The following is an 18,904-nucleotide window of genomic DNA, read 5'->3' on the forward strand; positions in this document are numbered from 1 at the left end:
ACTGATGGTTGACAGTTATGGTGCCTACCCTTAATTGCAATGGCTGTGTTAGATATTCATCTATTGGTTGTCCTGTCGTTCCGACTGCATAACCTTTGTTCCCGAAAGTGGTGCCTCCAGCGCCACTGACGCTTTTAGCATTGATCTTTGAGCTCCTATGTCTATCAAGAAGGTTACAATTTGGCCCAAAATTGTGCCCTCTACATATGGACCTGATGGATCCACTGCTATGATTGGAGCTATTAGGCAGTCTTCCACTTTCAGGCATCCCTAGAATAAATCTTGGGGTGGCGGTGGGAAGCTATTGTCCTGCTGTCCCCACCTGTCCCTCCCTGTCCAATTCTCCTGTGTTGGAGGCATGTCGTTGGACATGTAGACCTGTTGTTCATTATTTCTACACTCTGTGCGCTTGGTATTATGCTGCTATTGTTGTTGGTCCTGTCCTCTATTCTGTGTGGGCCTGCCTTCGGCATTTTTCTTTCTTAATATGGCACAGTCTGCTTTTTAGTGGCTAGGGTCCTTACAGTAGAAGCAAGCTGTACCTGGCGGCAGTAGGGAAGCTGACCTGTTATTCTGTGGCCTTCCTGTACCCTTCCCCTTCTTTGGCCCCTCCCTTTTCCTTGCTGGCTTGTGTCGAACCTTTCTTGCGCTACCATTAGTCTGACCTTTTCCTTCTTTATTTTCTCTGCTTCCATTGTCTGTACATTGGACTGATAATCCGAGCAGTATTGTGCTGCTGCCAGCACCTTTTCTATGGGCTCTTGCAGCCAGCAAACAAAAGAGGTTTGTAGGTGTGTTTTTATAAGCGGTCTCAGGCCTTGGACAAAAGAGGTGACAGGCTGGCATGACTTCTCCCATTGGATTTTTTAGCCCACTGTTCTGCTGATAGACTTGCAGAAGGCGGTCGAAATACGAGTTCACACTCTCATCTTTTTCTTGTTTAGTTTGTGTGATCTTGTTCAAATCTACCTTGTCTTCTGGTAATTTGTCTTTTAAGTATTTCACTACTTCTTTGTATTTCTCCTCTACTTCATCTCCTGGTGCTCCTACCTTCCCCCTTTCTGGCTCCCCTTTTGGCCAATTCACTTTCCTTTTACGATATTCCCACAGATCCTTTGGAACTATTATATTAAATAAGGTGTCAAAATCTCGCTACAACAGTCCTCCCAAAACCGCCATCCATGTCTAGCTCAGCATAGCATTTCTTTGGCTCTACTATGAGCTTGGGAAAGTCTTTTGTAAAGCACATAATGTCTTGTCTAGACCAAGGGACATGGACATACGCTAGTTCATTAACTTTACTATCTGGTGGAGGTGGTATTTCTCAAAAGGGCATTATGAGTGCTGGTGGGGCAGCTGTTCATGGTGCTGGTATTCCTGTGTGAGGGGTGAGGGTGTGGACTACTTCCAGCACCGCAAATGTGTTCAGCAGCTGCTTCCACTGTTGCAGTTTGTCAACCGCATATTGTAGTCTGTCTGTCATGTCTTCCTCTTTGTATGTTTGCAGGTCTGAGTCTGTGAAGCTAAACTTTGCTATAGCCCATTCATAATGTGCAGGTAGTGGTGGAAGTATACCTGTAGCATCTGGGACTGGGCTCTTTGGATGTAAGCATTGTGGGCTTGGGGGCCCTTTTTCATTAATTGTGCTTGTGCTAGTGACAGGACTTTTTCTAGGTGTGGTCTGTTGTGGTGTTGTGTGAAGTCTTCTGCTGATAGTATTCCTCCCATCATCTGCTGTAGTAAATCCTGGCATTTGGCTGTGTCTGACTTCAGTAGTCTCTTTTGTGTTGAGGGTGAGCTGTGTGGGGATGAAATGCACTATTTGTTTTACTGAAACTGTCACACCCTGTCTGTAGTGCAGGGTGCTGAGACCCTCCTACTGCCTGTTCTAATAATCCAATGTCATGGACTGTTTGCAGTACGTATGTACATACTTCCCAAACCAGGCACTGTCACTGTGTTAATGACATAGTGTCATCTGCTGATGTGTCGTCAAATTGTTATAGCCACATGCTGCCTATTAGTCTTGGTTGCATTATGTCTCTCTGTGTACATTGAGCTTGCAGCTGTCTTTTCTTATCACTATATTTCCTGGCGGTGTGGACTGCCTCTGTACTCGTTAGCTCCAGAAGAGCAATGTCTTTGACGGTGTCCAAGTCTATTTTGGTAGCTTCTTCATTGATAAGTTTGCGTGCTACGGCTACAGTGTCTGTCTTTTGCTGCTGAGTTAGCTCGGAAGGTTTTTCTGTGGGAGCGGAGGGTGAGGCTGTTGTGGATCTTATTTGACCCATTAGAAGGTCTTCTTTCAACATTTGTCTCAAATATGACAACTTTTTGATGCTGACGTTCCCTGACGCGGGAACTGCAAGTCTGGTCTCCTAGCTGTCAGGTCATGCCATTTATTTATAAATAGTATGAAGTGAAGTCCTTGGCTTAGGGCCATGTTGTATGCCGGAGAGTCTTTAGGGGGGGCTGGCTGACTGCTGTCTAAATTATTTTTGCAGAGTGTGTTTCCCATTGTGAGAGTTGAGTGTGGAAAGTGTGTGAAGCGCAAGCACTAACGTCCCTCGCAGTTCAGTGACAGTTCAGGTACACCAGACAGATGGTCTTGTACTATACTATGAACAGACAACACAGTGGGTAAATGAACGCTATCCTATGCTTCTCAGCCACTCTCCAGCTGTTGTGATAGCAGAGGGAGCTATTCGTCAGGCAAACAGACAGGTCAATTGATTCAAGTTCACCCAAGCGTTCATAGGTAGGAATGAGAGAGAGAGTTCTGGGTGCTTATTACTGGCGTCCCATGAACAGAATGAAAGATGACAGGAAAGTATTTTAGAAGAAAGATTAGTAATTCCGTCTCCTTGCAATCTTCTGTTGTCCCATAATCGGGCGGAAGGGGTGACAAGGTGGAATTGAGCAAAAACACCAATTGATGGACGGAATGTTGCAAAATGGCAAAACATTCACCCCCAGTCACAGATCTGGGTTTAATCAATCGTTATTTTGCTCACCACACCACCCCAGTTCAGACATGGCCATATGAAAATCAGCTTCGACCCTGTGCCTCATGGGAACAGTCCAGCCCGAACTGCCAAGCCATGTCTTCCCTGGACCGGAATAAAGCATCCTAGGACCCGTTTCTGGCTATAAGCCCTCATGATCCAGGATAGCTTGATTCCAGTGGCATGGAGAGCACAAGACTCACGTCTGAGCATACCCATCCCACTCGGGGAGACAAATGCAAAAACAACAATTGATGGACGGAATGTTGCACAATGGCAAAACATTCACCCCCAGTCACAGATCTGGGTTTAATCCATCGTTGTTTTGCTCACCACACCACCCCAGTTCAGACATGGCCATATGCAAATCAGCTTCGACCCTGTGCCTCATGGGAACAGTCCAGCCCGAACTGCCAAGCCATGTCTTCCCTGGACCGGAATAAAGCATCCTAGGACCGGTTTCTGGCTATCAGCCTTCATCAGCCAGGAGAGCTTGATTCCAGTGGCATGGAGAGCACGGGACTCACGTCTGACCATACACGTACCACTCGAGGTGACAAATGCAAAAACAACAATTGATGGACGGAATGTTGGACAATGGCAAAACATTCACCCCCAGTCACAGATCTGGGTTTAATCCATGGTCCTCCACCCCCATCGGCCAGGGACTCTGTTAGCAATGCAGGGGGGCGCAGTAGGTCACCCTCCTTGGTACGCCGTAAGCTAAATGCTGCCTGGCACCAGGGAGTCACTGCTTGCAGGGAACTTGCAGAAGGAGGCTGTCACCGGCCAGGTGAGGAGGGTATACGGACCAGGAACTAAAACATAGAGCAAAAACTGCACATGTAAAGAATTCTGGCTGAGACCAGCAGCAATGTCAGAGGTCAAGACTCAAGAGCCACGCACACTACAAGAGGAGAAAGCTTGTCAGCACCCGTTAGCGAGTGCTGACGTTAGACAGGAGTACAGTCTTCAGCAGAATGATGACAGACTAAAAAATAAAGTATGACAGCCGCGAAAACAGCACATAAGAAAGTGATATGTTCAGCCACAATTACAGCCATTGGTATGTCCCACAAGATGTGGAAACATAAGATATATACGTTGCCAGGGCACAGGCTAACGATCGCTGGCATGAGAAGAGGAAAGGCAGATGGAGAGGGAGAGTGAAGCGCAATGGAGAGCTAATAATTGAGGATCACTCAAATGTGCTGAGAGAGAAGAAGCAGGAGCCAGAGACAAGACAAAGTCAACTTATGGGCAGACAGTCCCCCAGCATCCAAGGGAGGTGGAGGAGAGAGAAAGACTAACGCAAAAGTTATCGAACCTCAGGTCCCCGCACTCAGATGGTAGCCGGAGTCCAGCAGCCAGTCCATGAAATCGTCAGTCGTCTGGAAGAGGCTTTCTCCACCAAATGTAGAAGCTGAAATAAGATATAATAAATGATTCCTCACATACGACTCTCTGTCAGGGCATGAGATAGCAAAGTTTATTGCAGACCAACAAACAGTGGATTAACGTGCAGCAAGGAGACATCAGCAAAGTCACTGAATGTCCAAGGAGGTGACGTGCCTAACAGTTTTTATAGGCCCAAACCGCAAAGCATGTAGCATCATAACATGGTAGCACATATTAAGCATAGCTCATTTGACCAATTTGCAAGGGCCTAAGCAGCTATATACCATTTAAGATCCGAAACATACTGTTGCTGACCACGTGACTCTAGTTAGGTCTGTTTCCATGATTTCCTTGAGAATCAAAGAGTCATGTTCTAGGTTAATGACAACATATACACCTCTGGAGGTTTAGGAGTTTAAATGAAGCAATGTGAGCAGGCCAAACAGAAGAAGATTTACTTATTATATAAGAACACTCAGTCTCTGTATTATGAAGCTTTGTTGTTCTGAATAAACAGTCCTATTAGATTAGTAAGAATCACATAACACTTCCACATACTATCTGGATACCCTGATTGACATAAATCAGAAGTACAATACTTTAGAAACTTGTCTGTATTCATTCACATATATAGATGAAACCTGAAATCCAGTCTTCCATGTATGGGAACCAAAATGTGTCTCTAACCTTTTTCTCAGTGCTTCTTTCTCAAACATGCTCTTTTATGTGCCAAACTGATCAGTTGCTACCAGTTTAAATAGAATGGAATAAACCGATCACCCTTCAAAATGACATCACCTCCTGCAATAATGTAATTTCAGAGAAAATTCTAACAATTCTTTAGGTGACCCTTGTTTCCCCATACCACTCAGAAGAGAACATAGAAATGTGTAATCCGTTATGATGGAGAAACTCTTTCTCCACTGTGATAAAGTGTTTCTTTTTGCATGGTTGCCCCATTTTATTTTTTGACTGGTATTTCAGTGTTTTTAACTCTGCACACTAGGGCACTGCTTTCTGGACCTCATTGTATGTGTCCTAATACGTAAAAAATTGTAACTTTATCTGACAAGAAATTTCACTACTTAACTTTCCAGTAACACCATAGTATATGATGTAGAAAAATACTACCCTGTCAAGATAACCCTTTTTGACAGGAAGAACTCTTCTTTTAAATATTAAATATGTCACCCCTCAGTAGGCATTGTAACTCAAAAGACATTCTGCCTAGTATTTAAAAGTGGTATATGCAGTAATTTATTGTTGCCATGTGCCAACAGTGACTTGCCCCCACAACCTATTTTCAATGAGAAGAGATGTAGCTGTCCTATGAGAAAAACTAAAGTTCATAATAAAGGAATAACTCTGCTATTTTTAGTTTTGGAGAAGATATAGAATGATTCAAGCAATATTATTAATATTTAATAAAAATCAGATTCAGTGATGAAGATGGGTTTTTAATGGCTATTTAAAAAAACAGACTTTTAAAAAGTCAGGCACTGTCTGGCTGGACCTCTGGGCAGATAATTAGCATTACCTTACCAGCAAAAGGTCAATCAGTATGTCCCCTTACTGAGGTGTTACAACTGCTCCCAGTGCCGAAACAATAGTTTAGGCCTTTTAGTGGGATGACTTGTCTGTGAAGTATTTGACATCTCCCCCCCTGAAGAGCAGCTGGGGAATGTTCAGGAACTTCATTAATTTGAAATTGACCTAGAAGAAGGATACCTATTCATAGTTAACTGTAACAGGAGACCAGAAGTATAGAAGTCATGTGCTCCATGGGCTCTCTGTAGCCAGTGTGACACTAGCCCAGTGGGAGTGAGAGTTGATCCCAGAACTGATTTGGTGTAGCTAAGCAGAGGCGGCTGTTCAATTCCATAAAAAGTATGCAAGTACTGTGGGATAATTTTCAGTTTCACTGCTAGGGTGACTTCCGACCCCTAAATACTGCCCTGAGATTCTGGGAGCCTTAGAAGTAACCAATATTAGCTGCTCCATAACCCTGAAAAGTTGGGTCAATGAAACTTTATTCGGCTTCCAAGACCTCCAGACCTTCCATGAGGCCGTGTGGCAACAGTGGCCCTTAGAAGAACGCTTCTTTGGAAATAGATCCAGGTTTGCCTCACTGGAAGATTGTGTGCTTCATAAAAAAGACAAAGGGCAGGCAAAGGCACAAAAGGTATCCTCCTCAAAAGAGAATTTTAGCAGATGCAACACTTCATCCCACTTGGACCGTTTCCAGTCAAAACCAACAGCCCAGTGAGATCTCATTCACTGGCTATATGTCCTCAAGCGGACTTTGTCAGATACAGCCTGCTACCTTACGCTCTGGTATCCAACCTATGCTCCTTCGTGCCCAACCTGAAAATACATTTAGTAACTACTGATTGGTACTCTATTTTTCTTGGGGCTTTTTGCCTCAAAACTTTACAGTCCCTCATCCCCTTATTAGATTGTTGCCATTTTGGTGTCATTTTGCTTACTTTAACTTTCTCTATGTTTATAAATTGGCTGTGGGGTTTTTATTGTGTTGTGATTCAACTTTAACTGTTTTGTTCCTGCTAAATGCTTTATATTTATTGATAAATTAGGCCTGTCTGTTCTGTGCCATAGCTACCACAGGACTAAGCCCTGGTTTATTTATTTAGTTTATTTTTATTTATTTAAAGAGTTTTATATAGCACTGGCTAGACCCGAAGGTATCAGAGCGCTTTACATAAGGTCAACAATGTTATAAGAATAATAACAATTACATGTTACATCAAAGATATGCGACACCTTAAAGGGAGAGAAGGAGAGACAGGAAGAAAGGAAAGGGGGGAGAGGGGGAGTTAGAGGGGAGAGGACGAGGGGGAGAGATGGAATGAGAGACAAAGGGAAAGTCAGCCCAAAGACTGAATGGGTAGGTGACGGCCGAGGAGGTAATCCACAGCCAGTCTCCCCTATAGCTCTCAAGGTAGCTCCAACGGGCATCGGTCAGAAAGATAGATAGAAAGGAGATGAGTAAAAAGCAAAAGTGCAGAAATACGATGAGGGGGGGCGAGACAGGGAGACAGGGTAGGTGAAGGTCAGGGGATGAACCAAGGCCAATCTCCTCAATAGATGAACAAAGCAGCTCCACCAGGCATCGGATATAATGCTCTCCGCTGTCTGGACAGAGATCATGTGAGCTCAGGGAATGTCAGATTAGTGCGGGAGGAGCCATGGTCCAAAAGAATTCCAGGTGTCATCTTGAGGTCAGGCACAGTCCTGGTAGGGGTTATGCAGGGAAAAAGTTCAGCAAGGGGGAAAAAGTCACCACTGGCGGTCTTGTTAGGGTCAGGCATCCTGGGACCCTTTTCCACACTGTGAGAGTGTGACAGAACTTTACAGGGAAGGAAGTGCACATCTCCCTTAGTTCTTACAAAAGGATACAACCTCTCCCAGGTGTCCCCAGGCGCCCAGGAGTAGTGCAGTCTCTGGAAGCCACTAGGACGCATCTCACCAATAAGGTCAGAAGCACGGTAGGAGCCACCATATAGACTTGCGCTTGGGAGGAGGGACCGGTAACCTCAATCCTCAGCTACAAGTGCCTCTGGGTTCCAGGAAAACTATCCTGCATGTCTGCTGCAGCCTCAGGATGCTTTGCACATGCAGCGGTCGGGCCCTGCCAGCGGAGGGAGGCCCTGCATATGCCATGATCGAATTGGGTGTAGGTCCGATGTTCGGGACTGCGCCTACGGTGAATTGAACATTTTCCGTTGCGGGCGCCCACCAGGGAAGCTGGTAGGGGAGCCCCCGAGTATGTCACTAAACAGGAAGTAGATTCCCAGGATTTAGCACTCAATGTTGCCGCACCTCCTGGCATACATTCAAACGCAGGTCTGCTCCATCCCAGGCTCCATCTTGAGGCGATATCACCTGGCAAGACTTTAACCGATATCCTGGCGATGCAGCGTCTGGCTGGGAAAGTGGCCACAATGGCAGACGCTCCCAAACTTCCGATGTCAGGGGAAGAAACTATCAGCTGGTTTGGAGGAGCTTAAACACCACACTAGGTTGTGGAGCACGGGGCTTCTATGGAGCGAAAGCTCCGAGCAGCCATGATGATTTGGCTCCTCCTCATTTCTGAACTGTGTTTTTCCCTGACACATTTGTTTTTTACTCCTTGAGGTGGACTCACAACTACATCAATGAATAACCAATTTTCTAATGCCAAGAAATAAGTTATAAAAAGCTCAACACTTTATGATCGTACCAGTGCCTTCTTCTAAATGGTAAAATATTTTGACTCAGCTTTGATAAGAGATCCACTATCAAAAGATATGGAGAATTATTGACCACACATCAATTGACTAAGCACAGTTCTCAATCCATCAAAACTAGTATCCCCTTTCAATATATTTTTGTTGTATAAGAGAAATGGCTAAGAGGATTTACCTTAATATTGGCATACTTTATGTGTATTTAAACTGCACAATGATCTTGAATCTAAACACATTTTATACCCCCCTTAAGGAGGAACCTCAATGGTGCAAAACGGCAAAATACACAAAAAAACTGGAACACAATTCACATGGTATCAAAAAGTATTATTTGGTGTGAGAAAGTGCCTCTTTTTGTAAGGTCACCCCGAGTTTTTGTAGGCTGCTGTTGCTGTTTATTTGACTCGTGCACATGGTCACTACTAATCAGGCCCCCATTGCAGGTGTTGAGACCGATAAACATGTTAAAATTGGCTTACTCCTAATTGGCCCATTTAATTTTCTTATAATGCCATAGAATATCATGTCCCAAAATACACATTCTGTCCATCATTGTTGTGTTTGCAGTTACCGCTCTAAGTGTACTGGGGATGCTCAGACGTGAGTCCCAGGCACTCCACACCACTGGAATCAAGCTAGCCGGGCTGAAGAGAGGTGTTACCTCGAAACCGGGCCGGTCCCCGGATGCTTGTTTCCGTTCTGGGAAGGACATGGCTTTTGTAGTTCGGACTGGACTGTTCCCATGGGGCACAGGGTCAGCGCTGATTTGCATATCGCCATTGTCTAACCCAGGGTGGTGTGGAGTGGAAAAACGATGGATTTGGGCCCAGATCTTTGGACTGGGGTGAATGTGTGACATTGATCCACATTCTGTCCATCATTGTTGTGTTTGCAGTTACCGCTCTAAGTGTACTGGGGATGCTCAGACGTGAGTCCCAGGCACTCCACACCACTGGAATCAAGCTAGCCGGGCTGAAGAGAGGTGTTACCTCGAAACTGGGCCGGTCCTCGGATGCTTGTTGCATCATTGTTGTGTTTGCAGTTACCGCCCAAAATACATTCATGGCATAAAATGTTAAATGCCACATATTGACTATAGCACTACTGTGCGTTTCAGTAGTGTGACCAGACAAACGTGACTCCAGGCCTACTACTACAGTCTTGCTGCTACAACTGTAAAACTGCTGGCCGGCCTGTCAAAATAAATCCTCTTTGACAGGAGAAAACATTGTCTTTTAAATTCTAATAGTGACACCTATGTAGATCATGTAGCCTACAAAGTAGAGTGTATGTTATTTAAAATTAGGGCATGTCAAAATGTAAGATAACAATGCCCCTACAGTGACAAGAACCCAAAAGGTATTTTCACTGTTGGAAGACTAGCTGGCCCCAAGAGCAATAATGAAAAGCAATGTTAGAAATTAATTTTGCTATCCCAGGCCAGGGAACAGCTAGAACGATTATTAAACTACTTTTTGTAGTTATGAAAAGCCCAACTTAATGATGGAGCCAGGTTTTTTATTAATATTAAAGAAAAGGGTATTTTACAAAGTTTCAATTTTCCCTGCCTGAAGCCCCTGGGTGCTAACTTGCACTAACATCCAACTGTCCCCCACCTGGTGAATAGCCCTGATGAGGTGTGAAAACTGCTCATACAGCAGAGATAATGGCCTGGGAGTGGGAGGTGTGTTTGTTGCCCTGGAATGTAAACCCAGTTAAGCTGTGTCCAGGAGCATAAGTTACTTCAAAGGAGCCCCCTCCAGCACAAGTGAATACCAGATTACACCTGGGCACACCTTTGGCTGGTTGCATAGGTTCTGCTTAAGGGGACAAGGTTTTTTCATCTTTAGATTTAGTGATTAAGTTGCTCTTTGAGGCTGTATGGCACATAGGAACCGCTGCTAAAGTAGGCAGTGTTACCCCCTGGGATCTTTTACACTATTGGTTAGATATGGTCAGGAGTCACCCCCACGCACCTTCTTTTAGAGTTCTATGAGTAGACCTGTAAGGGCTAGACCTGTTCCCACTTGTACCCAAGACAAAGAAGTGAACTCGAAGAGTCAGTTGGCTGGCACCCTGTGTGGGTTCAGGGACTTAAAAAGGTGCAAGAGGGCTTTTTCCTCAAATGCTCAGCTTACCAGTATCAACTGGACCTGGCCTGGACCCTACTGGTGGCCTCTGCTGAAGTGAGTCTTGCTCCTTCAAGTGCAGTTTCTCCGGTGATGGAACCTTTGGCTCTGTCTAACTGTACTTCTCCTACCACTCTTGAAAGCTTGGACTTCAAGACCTACAGACAACATGGACATTCTGGCCATGAAGATCTGTCCAATGTATGACCTCACTGGACTGAAGAAACAGGTTTTGCCCACTCAAAACCTCTCCACAGCAGAAAATCTGCATGAGCTGCAACTTGTTGAAATGGTATGCAGCCTCCTGAAGCCATTGACAGACACACACCAGAAGCATATCCCGCTGAATCATTCTGAGCTCAGATAGACCCTGGGGCACATTTACTAAATTTTCACACTACGCAGGATAGCAAGTGGAATTGCAGTGCTTCATTGCGTGAAAGGTAGAGTGCAGAAATGCTCCTTATTTACAAAGATATCGAACACTTTTGCTCTCTCCTTGAGATGGTGCACTGTATGCCACCATAGTGCAAGGGTAACTACCTTAAAGGGACAGCTTCCTGCACCAAAACAATCATTAGAGGCATTTTCCTCTTTCTTTGTGTGCTGCAGAATGGAAAGAGGAAATAACTAGGAGAAATAAAGATATTTCTTCTCGTTATGCCTCACTTGGAAAGCGCAGCATTTTAGCGCATCCTAGGGATTAGAAGTCTTAGTAGATCCTGAAATGCGCAAAATTAATTGGTAAATGCATGGGTATTTGGACAAAATATAGAAAAAAACTATTCTTATGCAAAAATACAATCTAGAATATCTGCATTTCAGAAATATCATCAACAGGAATATAGAAGGTAAGAATATTGTTTTCATATCAGTTTGAGTTTTTAATGTCTTTGAAAAAAATATTGATATAGAAATTATCCTTGTATGTAATGTCATTTGTAAGTGTTTATTTTCATGTGATTCATTGTAGTGTGTTTTGTGTACATGTGTGTTACTTTTCCTTATTGGTGTTTTTAGTAAGATTTAATTATTTATTTATGAAGTTTTATATAGTATGACCATAACCTGTGAGTATATCAGAGCACTTTACATAATTTATTAGTTATGAAATTGTAGACTTTTCTATTTTTAGTTGCATTAATGTATATACATAATAAATAGAATAGTGGACACAGATTCTAAAAGGCCCAGCACATGCTCAATCCACTACACTGGTGCCCAACCGGGTGGATACATTGAATAAATAAACACATTTTGTAGGGCGCTAAGGTAATCATGAAATCTCAAGTATACAAGTTCACTCCAACAGATAATTATATCTTAGAAATTTTATTCCAAGCTCTAGAGCCATATGTACATTGAAGTGGCAGAGAGAGGCATTAGCCTTACTGGCTTAACTCCTCTCTCCGCCACTTCTGAAACACAAGGCTACACCATATGTAATAGAATGCAGTGCAGCCTTGCGTTTCCCCCTGCGACGGCGCTACGTTTAGCAACTTAGCGCCAATGCAGGCACCCTTGCATCATAGTTAAAGGATGTCTGCGTGCAGGGGAGGATTGTTTATGTATAGGAAGGTGTCCCTTCCTGCACATAAACAATCTGAAAATGCCATTCAGTCACTTTCATGTTTGCTGCTTAATGCAGTACACATGAGAGTGACAAAATGGGATTTTTTTTTAAAGGTTTGCTTATGTACAGGAAGAGACACCGTCCTGTACATAAACAAAACATGGCATTTTGCTTTTTCCATGTGTGCTGCACAAAGCAGCACATATAGAAAAAGCAAAAACAAGGAGAAATAATGCCTCCTTGTTTCACCAACTTAAGACCAGCATTTACCTGGTCTTAATGTTGGCGCTGCGTCCTATGTACGCCACCCTTGTACATAGGGGGCAGCATCAAAATGAATGGGTGTTGCGGTGGAACACCCACTACAAAACCCACTGCCCACCCCTTGCAAGCTAACCATAGCGTGAAAAGGGGCCTTATGCACAAGGCAGCGTTAAGCCAATTAAGTGGCTTAACGCTGACTTGTATATAAGTTGCAGCCCCTATTGCCACCACAACGTCAGTAAAAGTGATGTTATGGTGGCAATAGGGGCTTGTGCATATGCCCCTTTGTTTGTAATATTGGAGCAGAACATTTTCCAAAGAGCATTAGTGCATGCATATGTTCCTATTCACAATTGTCAAAACAAACAAAAGTCTAACATTCTTCCCAAAAATCTGTATATACAGTATTGTGAAGTGTTTCCACACAAAATGTAACAGTTCAAGTTGTTTTCAACCCTTGTTTTCAGCAAACAAGTGTTTCGAAGCGATTCATGTCTCTTCATCGGGTTGAAATAGCAAAAAAAAAGAAACTGTTTAAATGCTACCATGACACTCTCACCCACACTTTGATTGGCATGTTGTGTGGCTGTTGAGATCACACACATCCTAAAATCAGAATATTAGTACACATGATTGTCTGGAAGAACTAGAAGGAGAGACTGGTTCTCAGAGCACTCTTCTGTTCACAATAACACCCTGAGGTAATGGGCTCATTGTGGATGTTATTCCTTGCTGTAGTCCACATAGAATAATGTAAAGCTCAGTACATAGGTTCTTACCAATTCATTTTTGTATATACTACATCTCATCAAAAAGGTTTATTCCCTTAGGATCTCCTTCCTAAGGGGTTCTTTTTTGGGGGGTTTCCTAGAGTGATAATATTTTTTGTAACACTTTTTTTAATGTCTCCTAGATAGTTTGGATAGTTTCAAGGGACTTCTATTATATTTGTTTATTTTTGCCTATTATTTTGGGCTTTTTGGATAATATTTTTTCCATTTTGGTGGATTACTATTTTCGACTACATGGATATAGAGGAAGATTTGCAGCTTCATGACAGTAAGTTGTATTTGTTTCATTTCCTTTTGTTTGGGAAATGTGATATTATATTATTTTTGTAAATATGTGATTATGTGGAATTGTGTGTTTTTTTTGTGTTGTAATTCAATTTTTTGATGGATTGAGTATATTTTTGGTTTCTTATTTGGTGACCATGACATGTTTAATTTAAATATTACATATAATAATTTATTATCGCAATCTTCATTAATATTAGAATTATATTGAAGTTTTTTGTCTGATTTAATAAAAGATCATCATTTTTATTTATAAAATAAATTGTTTGCTACCTTGGTTTACCTTTTGAGATTATATATTAGGATTTTAGTAGGTTAATATTTATTTCATGAAATACTTTTGGCTATCACTTCTGAGTAATGCGGTTCTTTGTTATTTATGAAGATTTTGGCTTTACATTGTAGCACATTATACATTCTTTTGGTTTGTTTGCTAAGATAAGTGGCAATCTGGCTAACAGATTGCCCCATTCATAGTTGTTGGTAGCTTTACTCTTTTCGTAATGCTTCTATAGATTTATAGAGTGTAGGTTGTTTTCTGCCTAAAGGACCCCTTCCCATTTGGGAATGTAAATAAAAATATTTTTTTAAGACCAGGCAGTGGTCCCACAGACCACAGCCTACTCCTACAAAATGACACTGCTTAGTTTCTTTTTTCTTTATAAATGTATCCCGTTTTCCAAAATGGACTGAATTGAAAAGAAAAACAGTCACAGACATGACCCCAGCAGGCCACCATCCCTGTGATTTGTGCTATTACCAGTGGATCGCAAACCAAGGCTTCCTCATCAATTTTAATGAGGTAGGTCTACTTGCTTACTACTGGGAATAGCAAACTGTGTTAAATAGACATTTGTACATGGGCGTTTGCGATTACCAAATAGCGAATCACACAATCTCACTACGCTGTAATCGCAAATACTTTCCTACTTATATCTGGCATTTCGTTTTGTATCAACCCTCAATACATTCACCAGTGCATACACAGTTGTCCAGGCTCATTGAGAAATATATGTGAATGATTATCGTGCTACATGGTCAAACATCTCTTCAATGAAAGACTATTCAAAATGGAAAATGGAACCAAAATGTTAATGTGAAGAAAAGACATGGGGCCAGATATACAACGCATCTTTCCAGTCACAAACCGCCCGATTCGCAGTCGTAGTTTGCGACTGGAAAGATGGTTTTATAGATGTGCAAAATGCAATTCCATAACTTCCTACCAAACCACATTTTGCATTTGCAATTTGGTATTTGGAAGGGGCGTTTATATGGCGGCCCAAATAATATTCCCAATATTTGGTAGAAAGACAGTAATACGTTACCACCAGTTTAAATCTGGGGGTAACCCATTCACAAAGGACCCCTTCCCCTTGGAGAATGTAAAAGCAAATATTTTTTAAGAGCTGCCAGTGGTCCCACGGACCACTGCCTAATCGTAAAGAAGTGACACTGCTGAGTTCAATTTTTCTTTTTAAAGCATCCTGTTTCCCTTTAAGGAAAGTAGGCAGGATGCATTAAAAAAAAGTGTTTTATCAAAAAGCAATCAGACATGACCTCAGCAGGCCACCATCACTGTAGAGACTGTGATTCCTAATGGGTCACAAATTGCGACCTACATCATTAATATGCATGAGGTATGTTTATATGCGACCCCTCATTAGTTGGTAATACAGATTTCCTAATTGTGATTCGTAGAGAATCGAAATTAGGAAAAAGGGATTCCTAATGTTAATATAACCCCATGGGCTCTTACATGTAGAAAACAAACAGTCAGCTTTTGAAAACAAAATACTATTGATGATTTCTGAAACAACGGTATAAAACTGAATAAATACAGAATATCTTGTAATGCAAAAATTACAAATGTACTAGGATATTAGTGCTGACTAAACTAAAATAAATATTTGACAGTGTACCGCCACGATTGCCCGAAAATTACTGGCGCTATCCGAACACAGTATCTCTAGGATCTTCTGTGTTCCCCTCTGAAAGCAAGATGACACTTTTGAAATATGCCATCACAGAGGACGCCACGCCATGGAGCCGGCCGATATCGGAAGAAAAATTACCTACTAAAGGAATTACTTTGTGAAGTTTATTTTCAACGTGAAAGCAGGCCAATACCAACACATTTGTGAAAAGACAATGTCAAGGAGGATATCAAATACTTGTTGAGATGTATGCTTTAAGATTGTTCCCCAAAAAAAGAAAAACACTGGAATTGATACAAAATTACTTCTATATTACAAGATTTATTTCGCCCTGAAGAAGTCCGTGAAGGACGAAACGCGTTGGCAATGGCTACAGCATTTTTAATGAAGAATCAATAAAGAATGAACTTCCACAAGATCACTGATTCAGCCTTTTGAATGATTAACCTATGTACATGCAGTTTTTTCACTGTTTTCCTTAAGTGTGCTGGACCATTTCTTGTTGTACTTTTGAAATATGCCATGTGACTCAAAGCCAAACAATGCAATCACACATGCCATGGTTAATCAGTTGGTGTCTGATGGTGCACAACGGCGCAGAAAGGTGCTGGAAGAGCAAGATTCTCAGCAGAATTCAGCATATTCTGAATAAGTGTTGGTGGTGTGATCACCAAGTTGATATGTGGCTGCAAAGTTAAAACAAACACCAGATGACAGTTGGTAACTCTCTGCCTGAAAGTTGAACAGATCGTTGCCAAATATGTGATGAATGAAGCAGGGTGGACAGCTTTGAAAGTAAGAAATTATCTTAATCGGATGCAGAGCCCACACATCAACCCTCAGACAGCCAGCAAAGTAAAAACAAACTGCAGCAGGAGGCGTACAGAATTCATAGCATAAGTTAACATACATAAGGCAACACCCAAGCATTGTACACGTACATTTTCTACAACAAGGGTCTGAAAAGAAAGTGAACTAAATATCTGATACAGTTGTGTTTTGCCCTGCTATAGGCGTCGGCACAGAATTCATTGTTGAATTAAATTATTGTAAAAATATGACTGGAATGTGGACCCCAGCGATTATCAGTGGCTGAGAGTAATTAAAGTACTCAACCCAACACTGTTTATGTCATGTCGGTAATACCTGATGTCCTGAAACAGATTCAAAATGAATACAGGGCAGAGCCTGCATTAAATTTGGGTATGAAACTACTGAAAGATTTTAAACAGGTCTCAGCAATAATATTAGCTAATATTAAAGGTGAAGCAGCATCAGTGGTGTTCCGTCAAAAATTAAGGGAATTTGATGTAACTGAGCAATCGCAAGAATTAGCCAGAACAATTGAAAAATCCTATGAAGAATTAGGCAGAGACAGTCTGGGTGGGAAACCAGTGAAACCCCAACTGTCTGAAAGTCCTGAAAAGGTCTTTACTAAAAACACTCCTACTCCATCTAAAAATAAGTGGAAAACACTAAAAAAACTTCTAAAGAGAAGCGTTCTCATTCCAGAGGTAGGTCTCCTCAAAAGAAGCCCTCTGAAAGGAGGTATAACCTCAGGAACAGGGTTAATTTGAAAAAACCTGATAGCTATCAAGATACTGATACACGTTCCTCTCGTACCTTTCAGACTTCGTCACTGAAATCCGAAAGATGAGGATGATCAAAAAACAAGGAAGAACGCATGAAGTCCAAAGACGATCAACACATTCAGAAAAACAAGAAACCTCAATTGACCAAAAAGAAGGTAGCAGGTCTAAAAATCAGACATGCAGAGGATCTTGAGGACACAACTCAAGAATGGACAATGTTGGACAGCGCAGCAGAAGTCACCATAGCTCGCCAGAACCTGAAGGATCATCTGGAGACAGTGGACTTGAATGAATTCTTTCAAGTTGAAACTGCAGGTACCAGGGTTAGTTCTCCACATAGGTTATATGAAATAACACTCCGGATGGAGGGAAACATACCAAGAAAAATAAAAACACTCTTTTGGGAGCGACTTTCTAAGATTTATGACATTCTTCTAGCTGAACAAGACTGGCCACCACAGTTTGTCAGGGAGTGCCCAAATGACGAGGACATCATTATGCCGGCCTTCTCCAACCACATTCCAATTCATTTAAAATATACTTATGCCAGGAAATGGGCAGTAGCCCAAGCTCCTGCATTATACAAAAATCATGTAGGATGGGATGAGGATTCCCCTCACCATAAAATCCAGTTAAAAATGCAACCAACTGCACAAAGGCAGTATCCAGTTAAGCAAGAAGTTAAAAAACAGGTCAGGGAGATCTTAGATCTACTTGAATACCAAGGGATGATTGAAACATGCACCTCATCAATGAAAAATCCTTTGTTTCCTATCTCCAAACCAGACCAATCATTTTCTCTAGTATTGGACTACAGACATTTAAACTCTTGTTGCAAAACATTTGCAGTGCACAACGCACACAGTACAGCATTAATCAATAACATTGTGTTTAAAAAATATAAAACCACATTTGATATTTCTAACGGTTTCTTCTGTCAAAACATTGCATCAGAAAGTAGGTATTTGAACGATTTCTCAATTATGGGGATACAGGGTCACTTCTGTCGTCTCCCTCAGGGATTCAAGAATAGTCCTGGGTTATTCTCAGCAAGGGTAACAGAGTTACTACAATCTTATGATGATGAAGCATTATCTTATGTAGATGACATCTATCTGACAGACAATGTCTTGGATAGGCACTTGAACAGAGTGAACACCATTATTTTGGGATTCGCCTCTGAAGGGTATAAATTAAATTTTTAGAAATCGAAAATTTCCCACCTCAACGTCATTTTTCTAGGATACGAGTTATCAAGTGAAGGCAAAAACCTGGCAGCAAACTTTCTAGATAAATGTGCGCTGCTCCAACCTCCAAAAACGCTGAAAAACTTACAGACGATTCTAGGTTTTCTAAATTTCGGAAGAACTTACATTCTAAACGATGCAGAAAGGGTTAAACCTCTCTACGAATTAATCAAACCTGATTTTAAAACAGTAAATTGGACACAAAAACACACAGAAATTTTGCGCTCATTGCAAACAGACATGTTAGCAACTAAACATCTGCAAACACGCTTAAATGTACAATACTTAGTGATCCGAATCATTCAAGGACAATGCGGATTCACATACTTTACTTCTAACAAAGGTGAAAAAATACCAATAGCCTACAAATCACACTTGTACACACAAGCAGAAATGAAGTTCACTTCTACAGAAAAAATTCTGACAGCTGTTCAAA

Source organism: Lissotriton helveticus, chromosome 6, assembly GCF_964261635.1.
Source record: "Lissotriton helveticus chromosome 6, aLisHel1.1, whole genome shotgun sequence".
NCBI lineage: Eukaryota > Metazoa > Chordata > Amphibia > Caudata > Salamandridae > Lissotriton > Lissotriton helveticus.